General features: G+C 42.5%; 1 protein-coding gene across 2 annotated transcripts in view; it reads right to left on the bottom strand.

The window, feature by feature from the left end:
• The window catches only part of Fhit (fragile histidine triad diadenosine triphosphatase), a 1,530,368-nt gene that overhangs the window by 1,088,172 nt on the left and 424,024 nt on the right, over positions 1-18,172 (bottom strand). The window contains exon 3 of one of the 2 annotated variants that reach the window (XM_060390943.1): positions 5,364-5,458. The exons of the other annotated variant lie outside the window; for it this stretch is intronic. The gene's annotated coding sequence lies outside the window, so the exon portion shown is untranslated. The remainder of the gene's footprint in view (positions 1-5,363; positions 5,459-18,172) is intronic. 2 annotated transcript variants of the gene reach the window in all.

Genomic DNA, 18,172 nt, shown 5'->3' on the forward strand with positions numbered 1-18,172 from the left:
ATGCAAGGTAAGAGGTTCTCTGTGAGTTCAAGGCCAGCCTGATATACATATCAAGTTTCAGGTCAGCTAGCACTACACCATGAGACCCTGTCTTAATAAAAAATAACACCCACAAAATGTAACAAAAACAACAAAGCGATGATTTCTATTTAATTAATTGACTACTTTCCTTATTGGTTTTTCTAGGAACTAAAATATTTATTCTTGACCATTTTATAATATCATTTGGGTTACTTTTATACTTTCTCACATAAAAGTTGAAAACCTTCCATCTAGGAAGTCCATTCATTACCCCAATCTTTATGCTGTAATCGTCACGTGGATTGCAGCTACAGACATTATATCATAACAACCCCCGGACAATGTTGCCGTTCTGGTTCTGTATATTTTTAAGTTGAAAGATAGAAAAAGAGCCTTTTGTATTTGCAGTTCCAATATTTCTTCTTACACATTTAAGATTCTCTCTGAAGTGCTTCAGTTCAGATCCGGCCGCATCTCTGGCGTCTCTGATGCTGCAGGCCTTTCAGCCAGGAAGCCTCCACACTTCCCTTTATCTGAAAATGCCTTTGTCTTCATTCATAAAGCATATTTTAACTATACAAATGAAAAGGCCGTTTGGCCTGTGTTATTACTGTCTTTCTATCCCCTCATTGCTTTAAAAACATCAGGTTCTTTTAGGCTGGTGAGATAGTCAGTAGGAAAAGGCCCGCGTAGCCGAGCCTGACACTTCTGAGTCCAAACCCCAGGACCTAACATGGTGGTAGAGAGAACTGCCTCTTTGGCGTGTGTACCATTGACACACGTTACCCCTACCTGCCCTGTACCACAGACAAATAAATGTCATTAAAAGCATTAAACTGCCATTTTTTTTTTCTAGCCTCTGTCACCTCTGAAGAGGAGGAAGTGCTCATCTAAGACAGAATTTCCCCTGTTATGGCTCCTGTTAAAATTCTCTCTTTACTCTCACTGTTCAGCAGTTTAAATGAGAAGTACAGAGTCAGAATTTTCCTCCACTTTATTCCATTTATGCTACGGCATGGTGGCTCCCACGAGCTCAGCACAGGGTTTTATCCTATCTCACAGAAAATATGAAGCATTTCCTGAGTCTGAAGCAGGAATGCAGGCTGGGCTGCATAACAAGACCCTGTACACACACACACACACACACACACACACACACACACACACACACACACGAAGAAAAAGATATCAGAGAGAGCAAGCATGAGAGAGAAATGCTACTGTTTGGTGTTTGCTAAGGTTTCTGGTCTGTGTATTTAAGTATTTCAACATATTTAAAAATATGTCATTATTTTGCAAACATACTTTCTACATAATTCTACTTCCCTTCTTTATCTGTGACTCCAATTATATCATGTATGCTAGACATGTTGCATTTGGCCACACAGTTACCAGAGCCTTGACTCTTTGTTCATATATATATATATATATATAATTTCTGTGCCTCAGAAATACAGTGACACAGCTCTTTCATAAGGGTTACTGATGCTTGTCCTAGCCACCTCCAAATGCTCCAAGGCCACTCAGAAATTTTCTGTTTCAGTAGTGACAGCTCTCCATCAATAAGCTCCAAAATCTGGCTCATCTTGAAATAAATGTCAGATAATTGCCTTTTCTTTTCAAAATTGTCCCTATTTTCTTAGTTCGTTATATGCCATTCAATCTGAGGTTGTATTGTGTGAATATATAAATGTGAATGCTATAAGAGGAAGAGTCAGCATTCTGCTTTAGTTCTAATCTATTTTGATAGGCAAGTAAATTAGTTAAATAGGACTGAGGTCTTGGGAGGCTGCTTGAATCTCAGTTTAGTGATTTTCTTTTCTTGTTCTTTTTCAGACAGACTTACTATTGAGCCCTCTCTGGCCTGGAATCCACTCTGGAGACCAGGTTGGCCTCCAACCTACAGCAGGCAATCTGCCCCTGACTGCTGAGATTAAAGGCGTGTGCCACTATCCCAGCTGCTTCTGTCACTTTTAAACTCTGCTCACTTGCCTGCTCCTTTATGCCTGGTTCAGGAACTGCCCCCAAATCTGACAGCTGTTTGTACACAGAACTGCTATATGGACAGCTCTCTCACCTGTGCCTTCTCCGGAACGTAAGCTCACAGTCCAGTGGGCCATTACTTCCTTCCAGTCTGTGGCTTGGGTCCTCAAGCCTAAGAGGTAGTTTCTAATTGGAGGTCAATTAGTTCACATAACATTAACTTTAGCCTACTTTCAGACTAAAGACTGTAAAGTGGGAACACAGCTTTCAAGTTCTGAATTGAGGCTCTTCGAAGCACCCACCTGTGTGCTTTTGTTCTGCCTACCTTCAGGAAACACAGGTGAGGGTAGGTCTGTCTATTCTATAATTGACATTCCTGGTCATGTATGGCTAGTAGAGCTTACCTGGCCGTACCAGAAGTGGCTGTAGAGAAAACACTGAGGGAATAGTCTCTTGTATCTCCTAACGACTCCTTAACCTTCAGCCAGTATCCGGTGTAGAAATACCTGGTTTTAGCCCTAACAAGAAACAGAGCCAGCCTGGTGCTCTCTTGACTATCTGGCCTAGTACACAAGAAGATTGGACTAAAAATCACAGCTTAAAGCTACACACTAAAGCACCACCCAGACATGGTGGCATTTAATTTTAAGGCCATGGGTTCTGTTTTGACCATTCCTCCAAAGAGTTTCCACATGTACTTTCTCACAATCTTTGTGTTACTTGTGTGGCCTTAGGTATCTGCCTCATTGACATGGTTATAGGTAATATTCCAGGACAAGTAAAATATGCAAAATCCTTCAATATTAAGACACAGAAAGTACATGTCTACTTCTATGAATAAATGTGATATCCATGTCTTGACCACTAATAATTATAAGTTCTACGTCTTGAAAGCTTCTACATGCAATGAACATTCCTAACTACTCTATATAAATTATCCTTTTAATCCTTCCTAACCATCCTGTGAAACGATTCCTAAGATTAGTCTCATTTCAGAGTTCAGAGAGATTAAGTGGGCTGACTAAGATCAAACAGCAAACAGCAAAAATGATGCAGAAACAGCAAAAAAGGGAGTACTTGAAATTATTAGGCATTGTCCTTTATTGCTAGGAGAAGAAGAGAAGTCTTTACAAACACAGAGGAATAAGTGAGTTCTCTAAAACTTGAAAAGGACTGGCTTTTAATTACTCTTCTCAATAATTGTGGACTTCTCATTTTTAAGAGCTTTAGTTCCAGGGTTAAAATAACAAGCAGAACAAGAATACTGAAGGCTGAATGGCTACACTTGAAGATTCATGGGAAGGAAGCGTGCAGCCACTCCTCCACGCCAACTCATCACATTTCATGTCTGTTTTGTAGGTAGGCTCTCTAGATAAGCAAAGTGTCCACTAGGGAGAAGTCAGATGTTTTAGGAAGTCAAAATGGGAGGCCCACCCCACCCTACCATGTGATCTGTGGATGCTTTTAGGTGACAAAGCGATGTCTAGCAGTACTACAACCTTGAGAGGCAGTTTTGTCCAATTTAATAAAATTTGCGTAAACCCATGGGTTTCATAGGATTGTGGAAGAACATGAAAGCAGAGTCAAAGAGATGTAGGTGTACATGATAAAGTGGATACAGGAGACAGGGTGTTAACTGGAAGTAAGACAGGGTGTGGGGTATCTTTGTCTTTTGGTTCAAGCAGCTTTTCAGTTTACACAAACACACATAAACACACACACACACACAACACATACGCGCACACACACAGACACAAATTGCCAAGACCTAGACATGGAGATATTGTTAAAGGAGGAAGCATGAGAAGGAACAACAGAAAGAAACAGGAGTATTTATGAAAAGAGGTTAACTGAGCATGGCCTGCCAAGAGTCATACAGATGTCTGAGACACTAGATCCAGGCTGATGGTGAGGTCAAAGCCAGGCATGACGGCTCAGCAAATATGAGGCCGATGTGGGTTATATAGAAAGCCTCTGCCTATAAGCAGGAAAGTAAATAAATAATTAATTTAAAACTCAAATAAAATAGCATAACTTATTGACCACATGCTAGAGAAATGACCAGATTGAAATTATGGAGCCAATGCATATGCTGGTGAGAATATATATGTGTGTGTGATCTTTCCTCAACCATCAAAGCATCACAGCTACCCCTATAACATTTCTATAACAAAATACAAGTTAAAAGAAATAAAAAAGTCTGACATGAGAGTGTTTGGAAATGGAAACCAAAGACTGAGGGAAATCCCATTTCTTATGCTTAGATAAAAACCGAATGGGCATTCATGTAGGAATGTGATTGGACAAAGACCATGACTTGTTGGTATGAGAGCTACTGGACCAAGAAGCAGACCTGAGAAAGGCCTAGGGATTCCTTACCTTCTCAGCTTTCCAATGTGCATTTCCTCTGACCTAGGTTTGGAACACACTTCTTCTGGAGTGAGTTTTATGACCACTGTCAGACATGGTGGGTCAGAGAATATGAATGGCCAGTCTTATATGCAGCACAGAAGGAAATTATACTGCAGCTTTTCTTAGGTTTTATGGCTAATTTTGAAAGAAAGTGCTCCAGGTCCCTATGGCCTCCCATGTGGAATGAAGGAAGGCATGCATTAGAAAGCTGAAGGGAAGGCATTGCCAACCCTCTCCAGAACACCTAACTGCTATTACTCTTCTGAGCTTCCTCAGTTCATTTCTTCTCCTTCAGCTATTTTTCTTCCTTTCTTTTTTTTTTTTTGTTGCATATACAACTCATCAGCAAAAACACTCAGGCCTCTACGTGGTCTTTGAGTTTCCACATAATATTCATCATTCATGGTCCCATTCTCTATTAGCAGAGCCACCCCTGACCAAATCAAACCTTCCCCTCCTTTAGGACACAGCTCCCTTGACAGAGGCCTCCCCTTGCTGCTACTAATTTCAGCCCAATCCTACCACCATCCTCAAAGCCACACGAGGCATTGCAACTTGGCTCTTGACTATTTAACCTTTTTATTCATACATAGAAATTATTAAATATGTGTGCCTGCCTAGTGGGGGAAGAACAATAGAATGCCATGTCAATCTGGTAAAAGCACAGCTGCACTTTCTGGGAAGGAAAGGCAATACTATCCTTCAGAAAGGGAAGCCATCATTCTTTTACTTAGCTGACATAATATTTACATTCCAATTTTAAAGTGGCAGCTACAAATAGAAACAGAGAGGGAGTGGATTCTCTAAGGGAATCTAGCTGTAAACTTGTACCATTATAAAAAGTTCTATTTATATGCAAGAGAATATGACTAATATTATGAGGACATTCCCACAGTAGGTCAATTTATCACACTCTTTGAAAAGAAATAAAGTTAAACAAACCCTACCTTGCAGACTGTGCTGCCTCCTTCGGGTCCTCAGTGCAAGATGGAGAGTTTTTTTGCAGAGGGGATGACAGAGCAGGTTGTCCCAGGACACCTAACTAGAAAAGTAAGTTCAGATGACCATTTCAGCAGCAAATTGGACAGCTTTTAGACACAGCATCATAAAAAACCAGTTGTGAACAACACTAGACACAACAGCATGAAAAACAGTTGTGAAGAACACCGAGCTGGCCCGCCTGCACTAGGAGCTGTTTAAAGGGCTCTATTGACATAGTGTAGCTTCTAAACCATTGTCATTACTCTTCAGAGGGAGGACGTGGCTCAGGGCAGTGAATGTGATTCACAGTACCACACAAAGGCAGTATCCGAGTGGTCCTTTGCCTGTCCAGATTCTGATTCCTAGCCCAGGGCATTCCTAGATGCAGTACCTGGCCTCCTCAAGAAACACGCAGTCCTGGTACCAGATTTCCCATGAGGCTGGCCCAGGTTACAGTCAGGAGAACACCTCCCTGGCTTTGTGGAATTCTATGTCAAATTCACTGAAGAGTCACTTCACTTGTGGATCACTTACCTTCCTCTCCTTGGAAACACTAGTGCAATTGATTACGGGTAAGATGTCCTAGTTAGGGTTTCTATTGCTGTGATAAAATCAATCACCATGACCAAAATCAACTTGGAGAAGGAAGGGTTTCTTTCCCCTTATACTTTCAGGTAACAGCCCATCACTGAGGGAAGTCAGGTCAGGAACCTGTAGACAGTAACTGATGTGGAGACCAAGAGGAGCGCTGCTTACTGGCTTGCTCCTCATGACCTGCTGGCCTGCTACCAGCCCTGGGGTGGTACTACCCACGATAATCTGGCTCCTCGCACATCAGTCACTAACCAAGAAAAGGCCTTACAGGCTTGCCCGCAGCCAGATCTCACAGTTATTATGGAGGCCTTTGTCTCCTCTGGGTCGACTCTAGCTTATGTTAAGTTGACATAAACCAGCTACTTAGGTTTCGATCCTACACAGCTGATCATTTAATTGATCTTTTCACTACCTCTGCCAAATGGACATAGGAATGTATGAGGTGTGCACTTTAGAGGATAGTTCTTTTTCATTGTGAAAGTGACTAAGAGGCGACAGACTCTAATGCTCACAAACAACCCAAGGATAACCCCACTGATCAGATTCTCTCTAATACAATCTCTACCTCCGCTTTTCCTTCATAGACCTAATTTTGAAATTAAAAATAAAATTCCATAGTCACCAACACTAGTTTATTCTCTGAGATTTTGAGGAAGGGTCATTATGTCCTTTTCAAAATCTAATTATTTTGCTCCATACCATGTCACTTGCTCTGTTCATAATGTGATTGAAATCGTTCATCCGTCATCCAGCGAACATTTACTGAGACTATGGAGCTGCCAGGCAGTATTCTCTACAGCTCTGAACACAAGAGCCTCCCATTCTACCTTTATCCTCACAGGGGAAACAGACAAATAAAGTAAATACCTCGTGTGCCTGGGTAACTAAATAGTCTAAGTGCTCTGGGGAATCTTGCTCCCCAACACACAGAGAGAGGTTGGATGGAGAGAAAAAGAAAGAGAAGGAGGAAGGAAAGGAGAGAGAGAGGGAGGGAGAGAGGTGGGGAAGACTGAATTTCTATCTCTCAGTTCCTGAGAAGGGAGTAGGGTTGTTGAAGACAAAGATTACGATGATGTCATATTGGAATAGGATGGATAAAATTCATTAGAAGTGGTTTACATCTAAGAGGAGGATCCTGTGAAGGCGGTGACACAGCAGGAGAATGTCCCATGACAGAGACAAAATGAGGCTGCTTCTGCAAGACAAGGGATGCTAAGTTTTGCTAGCAAGCAACCAGAAAGCCAGCAAGAGGCAGAATCCCACTCCCAGCCGTTCAACCTCCTAGCCTCCCAGCCTCCCGGTCCGGCCCGCCATTCCCAGGGAGATTTCTCCTGCGAACATTGTCCTAATGACACTGATTTCAGAGGGATGGTCTCCAGAACTGCCAGACAAAAGCGTTTCTGTTGTTCCAAGCTTCTCAGTTTGTGGTATGCTTTGAGCATCATCCTATGAAACGAGCACAGTGAATTTGGAGAGATGATTTACATTTTTTAATAAGGACATTATGAAAGATCTCATTGGAAATAAACATCTCAGGCGAAACCTGAATGAGATGCAGGAAACAGACAAAAAGGCAGCCTTGGATGAAGATATTTCCAGGCACAAGGGGCAGATTGTGCCTGAGAATGCTGATATGTTGGAAGGGAAACCAGTAAGATGCTACAGTGAGGCAAGAGTAGCAGGGACCAGCAGCTGGAAGCGCTGAACCCCTGTGGTCTCCCGGCTCTGCTTATTTGCTACAAGGTAAGATATAAAGCCTCCATAAGATTCTGAGTTGAGCTGGAGCAAGAGCTGGCTTGCAATGTAGTAAGGTTCTTGGTGAGAATAAACAGAGATAAGAACACTAAGATATCTCCCGTGGAAACTGAAGAAGAGAACTGCAGCCAGCCTGTATGGAGACAGTGGGGACTGGACAGCTCTAGGCTGCATATTCAGACCCCAGGTCCAAATGAATAGCAACACACTGAGGCAGAGATACAGTTGCGGCTTCTTAATGATGCAGAGGATTCAACTAGATAGCAAGACAATTTAACTGAAGTAATCATTTGAAGAAGTGACCTCACTAATCGAGCCATGCCAAAGACACAGGGGACATACCTGGCACGCATGGAATAAGAAACTAGAATATACAAGAAACCTCCTAGAGTCAAGGAAAAGACAAAGAGAGAAACACAACAGAGAAATGCGAGCTAGTCAAAGAAGAAACTACAATGGAATTGTGAACTTAAGAAGCTCAGTCAGAAGTCAGCAAGAAAATGGAAATTAAAATGATAAGATTACATTTTCCTTCCATCCAAGTAGTTAACATGAAAAGGCCTGGCAAAATTCAATGTTGTCCAAGATGTGAGGAAAATAATGTAATATTCCAATTACTCCTGGCAGAATCATGAATTGGAACATTATTCTAGTGAGAGCTTTTATTGCATTTATCAAAAGCAGTATTGCATATTCCATGAATACTGATTCTACCTTGCAGATGTGCAGGGCTCAATAAACACGCACACAAGCAGGGACATGCCAACAAGAGGATCATAACAGGGGTTTTTGTTTTTGCTTTTGTTTTGTTTTTGTATAACAAAACTTATACAAAAATTCATCCTGAGCTAAAAATTCACCCTGAAAAGGGAGTGGGGAAGTAAATTTGCTTCATTTATAGTATAGAACAGGGCACAACCTTGAAAAAAATCAGTTGGTTTTATATACATATCAGCACACGTTTCACATGATCATTATTAAGCAAAATAAAACTTGAAGTATAAAGCCACAATCACATCTACTCTTGTGGATACACAGATATATATGTGAAAATGCAAAGAATGAACTGATCTGGGCATTCGGGGCAGGAAATGAGTGCATCAGAGAGAGTCAGAGAGCGAGAGAACAGACAGGAGATGGCTGGGAATCCAGTTTCATCAGTAAGCTTTTTGAAAAGAAAAGGGAAACAAAACAGAACCCTGAAAGCAAATGTGGCCAATGAGAAGTCTTGTATACTGGAAATTCAGATGTTCATCATTTGATTTTTTTTTTTTTTTGCCAGTTTGTACATTACATAATTTTTTTCAAATAGAAGAAAACAGGAAAGATGAGTGGTGGGGAGGGGGGCAAGGGGTAAAAAGAGAGGGAAGAAGTAGAATCAAGAAGGGAGAGGGAGAAAGTCAGGTGGGGGTGGTGGGTAGACTGGATGGGTGGGGGTGGGTAGCGGGGGGGAGACAGGGAGGAAATTTTGTGCATACTTGCAAGTGTATTTAAACTGGTCACAAGAGTTTGCTCTCTTAAGGATGAAATTCCAAACCGTACCCTGCCAGTACAGCTTTGCTTTAATTGTTGCTTATTTTGCTTGTGGTCCTGGAGATCAAACCCATGCCCTTGGAAATGCTGTGTGAGTGTTCAGCCACTGCCTTGCCACCTGCACAGTTCTGCTTCTGTCATCATTGAGACCAACGTTGATTCATCCCGGAATGCTTCAGCCTGCAGCATGGAAGCTGAGCCAGAAGAGAGAAACAGAATGCCATTTGGCGGGACAAGGAGCCCGCTGCTAGAGAATCCCAGAGCGTCAGCAGTAGCATTAGCATCCCTGCCCCATTCTTGGAGATACTGACACCACAGGGAGGAGAGAGAAGCTCAGGTTTGGTGACAAAGTAAAGCAAAAGTATCTCACGGACACCTTTTCCGCCTTTCAGAAATGCTTGTGGCAATTTTCTAGAATCAAGGGAACAATATACTTGATTAGTCCGCAGCAGACTTAGCAATTTTGCTTTTTTCAAATCTCTTTCCTTGCAGCATGTTCATCATTAACCTTATATGTTCTAGGGCTGGAGATGAGGTTTTCCTACTGTAAAGTAGAATATTCACTTTCAGAAATTAGATTGCTTTAGGATAACTCGTTTTGGTGACTAGTAATCAAAAGGTCCTCTCTGAACCTAGGAGTCACCTGTCAAAGGGCTTGCATTTGTGAAGAAGTGTCCTTGTCTTCCTGAGGGAGAATCTACAGAGAAGAAGCTTACAGCATATTTCACCGTCATGAGACGAATGCCTGACCTGAGTGTTCAATGATACCATTTGTTTGAAAGTGTATTATATGTATATGCTTGCTTCAGAGGCTTGGCTCAAAACTCTCAAAAGGCTGTACAGCCCTGAGGACTTGACCATACTACGTCTTTCCAGACAGGCAGCTAAGAAGCAGAAGGTACCAGTCAAAGGCTGGATTTGCTTCAACTGTTTGGCTCATGTCACAGTCTTGATGTTCAAGTACCATCATTTTGTGTATCATCCTGCAGATCCGTTTCTGCAAATGCTTTGGATTGATTTCTAACAGGAAAACAAACAAGGCTGAGAGGGAAATTTGTGAATAAGTCACTAATGTAAGTATGTAATTTTGTGCCTTTGAATTTGGACAATGCTAACCATGATTCTGCACGTAGAATAGACTTTTCAGAGCTGCTTCTACACAGAACAGTTTAATTTGTCAGCTTAAGTGTTCACAATTATGCTGTGTGCTGTGGAAAACACTGAGAAGTGCATCCTGCGTTTCATCCGTGTGACAGAAACACAGCAGAGAGCACTCAGCAGGGGCCATCTGTGCTAACGGGATGGGTGATGAGGACTGTGCTTTTCAACCCCATGAAAATGAAGAGTCCTGCGGCCTTTGGCTTTACGTTCCTATTTCTGGATAAAAACACAGCCAAGGGTTCACAGTGAAATGATGGGTGATGAAGCTATTTCAAGTTGTCACCGGTTAAATTGTCACAGTGTTTGGGACATATGAAGACATCATAATCTGTTCTGCCAGATTGTAGGCCTGGAAATGCTTTTCAGCAAAATAGGATCCAATTTTGCATTGTGGATGAGGACATGGGTTTGGATGCTGGCGTTTATAAGTCAAACAGATACAGGGCTCTAAACAAGCCATCAGTTTTCACAATCATGTTCCCATTGGTAAGTTTATAACTCTGCCTTCCCAACAGACTTATGGGGCACTTCATGAAGCAATTCATGCAAAGGGCATGCTACATGGTTAGAGTCAGAATAAGTATCACCACCGCCTTCATCAGAGTCACCATCATTATGTGTGACCAGATCTTCACTTTCACCATCATCCTCATTGCTACTCAAAGTTCATTTAAAACACCATGCACTGCATTGTTTAGTAATTGATTGCTTTTATTCATTTAATGAAGTATTTGCTGAGGACATAGTAAGTGTCAGACTCTATGCGGGAGCCTCCGGTTCTAAGACCATTAACAAAAATCTCTGGAGAGCTATTTAAGCAGATGATGGTCAAATACTATGACTATGTATCTTTTCAAACTGAGAGAACAATGATGGAGGAAAAGGTCATGTTGGTCCAAGACAGACAAAAAAAGAACTGCTTTAGACCTGATACCAAGTACATAAGGAAGAAGCATAGGAGTAGGAAGATGGCTTTCTTAAAACACACACACACACACACACACACACACACACACGAACATAGTCCTCTTCACTGTTACTGAAATCCGGTAGAAGAGCATCCAGTGAGTCAGCAGATTTAGTAGAACTGTATGCCAAGCTCTTGAATCTGATGAACTCCAGAGGTACACTAATCAAGACAGATAGGAACCTTGTCTCACCTATGCTTTCAGCACCTATTCCTGTGTTTGAAAAATATACTACAGTCAGGATTCATCCTGCAATCAATAAAGCCCACTTTTGATTTATTTTATTTTACTGTAATTTTTGGAGACCAAGTTTTCATTTTGTAGTCTAGGATAGCTTGAAACCTACTATGCAACCCAGGCTATCCTAGAACTTGCAATAGTTACGGCAGAAAAAGAAAGAAAGAAAGAAAGAAAGAAAGAAAGAAAGAAAGAAAGAAAGAAAGAAAGAAAGAAAGAAAGCTGGGATATTTTTCCCACTAGGACACCAATGCTTTGCAGGACAAATAATATCTTCCTGAACAAGCAAACTGTACCATATTTAGTTCATATCATGGACCTAACAACTCACACTGCTAGATAGTCACATTTCTCCTCCCCAGTTAATTATCACATTGCACATGACACATGCATATGACAACCACAGGTTCCTTGCTAAGTTGAAAGGAAGAAAAAGGAGCAAAGAGAAAAGAGGGGAAGGGAAGGGAAGGGAAGGGAAGGGAAGGGAAGGGAAGGGAAGGGAAGGGAAGGGAAGGGAAGGGAAGGGAAGGGAAGGGAAGGGAAGGGAAGGGAAGGGAAGGGAAGTGGATGGAGGGGAGGAGGGAAAAGGACAAGCCTGTATGTGTCACTGTACCCCAGGCCCTAGCATAGGGTAAAATACTCCAATGTGCCTTTTGCAGTTTTCACAGTAGTTGCTCCGTGATGAAGGGTGAAAAATATAATCTTCCTGGCTCAACTTGGGTGCGTTATGAATGGGGAAACCTCATCAGACCGAAATTCCCTCCACAAAGTGTAAGACAGGAAAGCAGAGTGCATCACCCCAGTAGTGGTGCTTCTCTGACACAAACACTTATGTGTGGTGAGAAATTGACCACTGCAGAGCTCACAAGCAAACAGAAATACTTTTCAGGAGAAATTCATGTTGGTAGAGAAACTCAATGGTCAAGTCCACTTCCTCTAAATCCCTGCAGACGCGCATACTCTAAAACCACACAAAGTAATCTACAGAGCAAACCTCGCTCTGTTTAGCATGTCCTTCCTGGGAATCTGCATAAACTGGTTAGGTTCGTGGTGTCGTTCGAACCTGAACTCAGAGCCATCTTTGTGTACCTCTCATGTAGACACGAGGAACACACAGTATTAAACTTCTTTTATTTTACCTTATTAACTATATTTTGTTGCAGGGCTCTGTCCCAGACATGAACCAAAGTAACAAAAAGATATTCTTTTTCCTTCCATATACTTACCAGCACTCTCAATTATGAGAGCTAATACAGGCTAGCAGGAGAGTTTAGCACAATTTTTATTTAATACACCAAATGCCCCTGGAGAGCCAGAGACAATAATATGAGAGGCTACTGCATGCTAAGGCAGCATTAGCAATGTCTGGGAGTGAGTCTTACTCTAGGAATGTTTCTCTTTGTCACTGTAGTGCTAGAAAAAGCGGGAGAATTATCAGCATTTGAACTGGTGCCTGATGGAGGAAAACATTAAACCTTTCTATGACAGAAAGAGAAGATATTTCCAATTTCCTAAGGTTTTCTTGGTTTGAGGGGAAGGGATAAAAGAAAAATGAAAACCCTGCCAATTTGTTTGTTTGTTTTGTTTTTGTTTTTTTTGTTTTTCCTTACACAGGAAAACAAAACTATGAAATGATCTGTCTGCTTAACTATCAGGAAGACGGAAGTGAATTTAATTTTTTCCCCAATAACAGAGCACTGTAGAGTTGTGGCCCAATCTATCCAATTCACACACAGATACACACATGCTCCATATGTATACAAACACACACACACACACACACACACTCACACAATCTCTTTGCAATTGAAGAACTAGTAAATATCTCATCCTAGAATCTCACTCAACATGTTATTGTGAACTTTTGAATTAATCTCAGGTCACCCTCGTGTGGTCAGTCTACTGTGGGCTGAACTATAATAACAGCCGCAAGCACCGTACAGCATGCTTCAGGTAGCATCCATCATGCCTTGGTTCTCTGGCAGGTATGAAATCTCTGTGGTTAGATCCTCTCTGCCTTGTCCTAAGGATCTCTCCAGGGCTAACGAGTACACACCACTTTCCCAACTAGCTGATAAAACTGCACAGAGAACATTAAGTGATGGCACTTGAGGAAGCAGTTACTAGTTAGAGGGGAAATTCAGAAGAGAGAGTGGTGATTACAGCTGACGAGATTCTCAAATGGCACAGTGCAGACGGAGCAGCCGCTGAATAACGTGTGTTTTTTAAAGGTGAGTTATCCCTTACAGCAATTACCCGAATGTGAGAGTTCTGCTCATACTTCTCAACCTTACACTTGGAAAAAGAACTTCTAATGCAAGACTAAGAGAGACAATTACTGCAGCGCCGCGCCGAGCCACATCCTAACTCCCTGGACTTGGCAGTTAATTTTTTTTTTTTTTTTTTTAGAAAACGTTCTTCTAAAAATCTTCACTAACAACTCTGACGTTATACATTTAGACTCTGAAAAGATGAATGAGAACTAAGCAATTATGTACCAATGTAGAGAGGCTCTGAAAAGGGCCTACAGTTACAGTCATAGCTCAAGGAGCTCTGAGGTCTAGTTCCCATTTAGTGTAAAAAGTAACAAGCATAAAAATGAACAATAACAGGGCAATTTGGGATGTGGTGGGCTTTCCAGCAGCTGATTCATTTGTCTCTGCGCGATAACCTCTAAGGGAGGAACCATCGTGACACCGTGTGACACAAAAGCAGGTGAGGAGCACACTGAGCAGCTTTGCGATGCTGGGACCGAGTCTCCCAGTCACTGTGAAGGAGGAAGGCTTTATTTCAGTATCAGAGGCTTCCGTCCACGGTCCCTTGGCTCTGTTAACCTGGGCCAGCGGCAGTGCAGTACACAGCACAGTGGGAGTGGATGGAGAAGGACTGCTCATACAGTGGCTGGGAACAGGACAGGCAAGAAGGGAACTGGGCACCCAATCCCCTTCAAAGACATATTCTTCATGGCCTATTGGATTAGACCTCCTTGAAGACTCCAGTAGTGCCAAAAAGAACCACGGGCTGCAGACCAAACTTAAATACACGAGTCTTCGGCAGACAGTCTAGACCACAGTTGTAGCAAACATCTCACCTACGTCCACCACTTGGAGTGGTGAGATCAGAATTCAAGCACAAACCTCCTACCCAGAACCACGCCCTTAGCACCACACTGTATACAAGGGTGCTCCACCCGGAAGGTGCACTAGAAAGCTGCTTCGGGCAAGCAAGGGCTACAATTTATGGGGCAGGACAGCACAACAGAAACATCCCCGCAGTGGAGGTTTCCAAGCCCCCCCCCCCACACACACAGAGGGGAGTTTCCTCTTTAAGTCTAAGATAACACTAAAGATGTTTCTTGGCGTACAGTAGATCTTGGGTTCTAGAAAAGCCATCACAAGTTGAAGATACTGTAAGTAAAAGAAATGTATTTACTATATAGCCTAGCTTAGCAACACAGTCCTCCCATGGCTTCATGGCTGACTGGGAGCCGGGCTCACACCTGTGGCCTAGCAAGTTAGAGTGCCTGCCTATCACTCACTAGCCTGAGAAAAGATTTCCTTTCAGAATTTGAAGGCTGGTTTCCATTGAAAGAATGCGGATTTTGTTCCTTCGTCAAATTAAAGATCATAAAGCCGCGTCATGGTAAGTCAGACATCATCTGTACTTACTTTACAGGCTGCCCTGCTGGTAACCAGCCCACTGTGGGAAGGCTTGCCTTGTGCCTGGCGCTTCCTAAGCATTTTCCTCACATTATCTTATTCACGGACCTCGGAGTACTGCTTCTTTGATTCTTGTGGTAAGACGAAGAAGCACCAACAGAATGGGTTACTGATTTGGCCTAAAGCACAGCCTGTCTCTGACTCTCTCCGTCTCTCTCGATTTGTGTGTAGTCTTTATCTGTGTAGCATGTGTGTACAGGAGTAGACCCCTGTGTGCACAGGCAGAAGCCAGAGGAGGACACAGGCTGCCCTGTTCTATCACTCCACTCTATTCCCTTGAAACAGGTTCTCGCAGCAAACCTCAAGCTTGACCTTCTTCTTCTTCTTTTCTTTTCTTTTTTTTTTTTTTTTTTGGCTAGCAGCTAGCAAGGTCTAACTCCTTTTCCATCCCACCCACCCACAAGCAGTGCTGGGGTTAGAGGAGTCTTTCACATAGTTCCTGGCCATTAACAGCTTTTTACATAGTACCTGGGATCCAGGAAAGCAGGGCCTCATGCTCGTACATGAGGCTGTTATCTTTAGAGCCAGCTTTTCAGTTCCCTACATCACAGTTTCTAAACTGTGGATCCACAATTCTCTTTCAGACACTGTATGAACTCACAGTGATACTCAAAGGACATCTTTCCTGTGTCCCAATTTAATCCAGAGTTCTAAATAGACCTAGAAAATGAATGAACTCATATGATTATCAAGACAGCTTGCTTACGTGTGTGTGTGTGTGTGTGTGTGTGTGTGTGTGTAACAATAATAGCCTCAGGGCTGGGGACACAGCTCAGAGAGTAAAAAGCTATTGTCACACAAGAGTGAGCAGCCGAGTCCACATCCCCGGGGCACACATAAAGGCAGGAGCAATAACACCGTCTTCAATGCGCCAAGGGTGAAATGGGAAGCAGAGACAGGAAGATCCCTAGACACTCGTGTGCCAGCTGGCCTGGCGGGTGCATTGAACAACTCCCAAGAAAGCCTGTCTTAAACAACACAGCAGACAGCCTTCTGACGCCACACATGGACACAAAGGACGGTCACAAAGGCACACACGGGCAGACAGCTCGCATCCAGCTGCTGGGGGGCACGGCCTCTGTCGGTTGATACCACGTTATGATGAGCTGCACGCGTCTGGGTTTCCCACTTTCACGAGGGGAGAGATCTGTTCTCTTACTCATTTAAGAAATTATTTTTTTAAGATACATTTACTTAACCTAATAGATCAAAAATATTTCAACATGTAATAAAACTTATGCTATATTAAAATTTTTATGTTAAGCATTCAAGATTCAGAGTGTGCTTTATAGGCAATCCGAGATCATAGCGCCTATGAATGCTGAAGGTCGTCATGTCAGCAGTAATCTCCCATTAGTACAGGTTCATAAAAATATTACGCCTGGGCCACACAGCCCTAGTGGGGGTGTCTTGGAAGAGCCGTGGTTACTGCTTTCTAAGTTTCTTTTCTTGGGCTGGACAGATTGGCTACCAAGGGGCCGGTCTAGGATCCCATGATGAAGTCTTTCACTTAAGCCTCGGCTCCCTCGCGGCTGGCTCCTGCGGACCTCTGCATGCCCTGTACTGCACTCTCTCTAGCCTTCTCCTGGAGGCTGAAGGGAGACGGAGAGGGCTGGGGGGCGGGGGGTCCTCACAGGTTTTTAAGAGTCTTTTCAGTGTTCGCTTAATATTCTTTAACTCCCACTTAGTTCACAGTGACGGTAAGTCCTGATCCTTTCTGAAAACGCACTTTCCGTGTCCCCTCCCGCTTCTAAGTCAGTCCCTGGCTTTTGAAGCTGCTCCTGTAATTATAGTCATTCGTTGCCTAACAACAGGGACACATTCTGATAATAGTTCTTAGGCGACTTCATCACTATCAAACAGCGTGTCGTGTACTTATGTAAACTAAGATGGCTACAGCATTTCCAGGCAATCTAATCTTATAAGACCCTGGTCAGATGGGCTATCTCCCAATCAAAATGTCAGGGTCCAGCGCATGACTCACTTTTATTACTCTTTTTTTCTTCTACTCTTTTAATCAATTCCTCTTCCTGTTTATTTTATTTTATTTTTTTAAAGTAGGCCTTCTGTTTTGAAAGAATTGTAGAGCCACATGCAGATTATAATAAGAACCACAGAAAGAGTCCGTATACTCTCTACCCAGTTTCCTGTAATGATGAATGTAATTGAAAACAACAATATAGCCAGGGCGCTGATATATGTAAACATGCTATCCCCCTGCCCACTACGATCACCTTACGGCCCTTCAGTGGCCATCTCCCCCTCCTTCTCACCCACTCTTTTCTAATACTCGGCTAGCACTAAACCATACTTGCAAAATTTGGTTTTTTCAAGGATGCAAAACAAATGGTATGTAATCTTTGATCCCTCTGCCCAATCCAAGTTCTTGAACATTTAACCAACTATTTACAGTGTCAAGTCCAAGGAGAGCTTCAGTGCTGGTGATGCCCGGCCCCTCCCCCCTCCCTTTATGGGTTGTGTTTTGCAGCCTCCTAAGAATCATTCGTTGGTCTGGTTCTAGATCCCAAAGACTTTCCCTTATGTTGCCTTCTAAGTTTTGTGGTTTAGTGTTTTATATTTTAATTTAAGATATTCTTCTTAGTGTTTATATTAGGGAGAAAGAAAGCATAGTTTGAGATTCTTTCTTTTCTTTTTTCTTTCTTTCTTTTTTTTTTTTGTTGAAAGGCCTTGTCTCTCTTGTGAAGGAAACTGTATTCCAGTCAAAGTCAGTTGGGTCTATTGTGAGCTTCTTTATTCTGTTCCATTGATTTATGTATCTACTTCTTTATGAATACCCATACTATAGCT

The sequence above is a fragment of the Meriones unguiculatus genome, chromosome 9 (genome assembly GCF_030254825.1).
Source record: "Meriones unguiculatus strain TT.TT164.6M chromosome 9, Bangor_MerUng_6.1, whole genome shotgun sequence".
Taxonomy (NCBI): Eukaryota; Metazoa; Chordata; class Mammalia; order Rodentia; family Muridae; genus Meriones; species Meriones unguiculatus.